Consider the following 827-nt stretch of genomic DNA (forward strand, 5'->3'; position numbering starts at 1 on the left):
TCCTTCCTGATTCCCTCATTTAACTAACACAGTTGCGAGCACAATAACTTTTTTTTTTTTTATTTGATCAGCTATTCTGTTTCTATTTTTGTATTTATTACATATTGTTACGAAGTTTTGTTTAGCTCCGTCCACGGGAGTCTCTTACTTGATCCCCTAGTATTTATTATATTAACCATTTCTCGTGAGAGTTTACTGTCATTAAACAGAATATTTTTTTCTAGTCATATGCAGGCAACAGGTTATATGTCAGATTCTTCTAGGCGTCCCCAATAGAATATGGTGTACGCACTGCATTGCAATATAGGATCTTCTTCCGCTGTCCAAGGCCCCTCTTTCTTCCAGTTGTTGCTCTCTATTTCTCATCCTTGTTTTATCTCCTTCTTTCATCCTTCTTGGTATTCTTTCACCTGTTTCCATCTCTTCTAAAAGATGGTTACATCTCTTAATGTTCCTACCCTCTTTTACTGTTAACTCACCTATTTCTTCTATGTTCTTCATAAACTGCGGTCATCCACACTGTTTCCTCTGTCTTTTGCGGCCTTTTTAATATTTCATTGATGTTCTTCATTGTGGTACCGCACAGTACTGAATGCAGAACTAATCCTTTCTAATTATTTTTTCTTAGCAGTAATTTATTGCAGCGTTTTGCCATAACTGGATTATTTGCTAATTTCTGATTTTCTCATTACTTTCTTCTTTTGTACCTTAATTAGCATATTTCTGTTGTTGCCTACCATTATTTCGAATATATTTTCCTTTTCGTTTTATTTTTGCTTCTGTCTCCTCTAAACCTGCCCAATGTTATGTAGTACTAAAGTATTACT

The sequence above is a fragment of the Macrobrachium nipponense genome, chromosome 8, assembly GCF_015104395.2.
Source record: "Macrobrachium nipponense isolate FS-2020 chromosome 8, ASM1510439v2, whole genome shotgun sequence".
In the NCBI taxonomy this organism is placed as follows: domain Eukaryota; kingdom Metazoa; phylum Arthropoda; class Malacostraca; order Decapoda; family Palaemonidae; genus Macrobrachium; species Macrobrachium nipponense.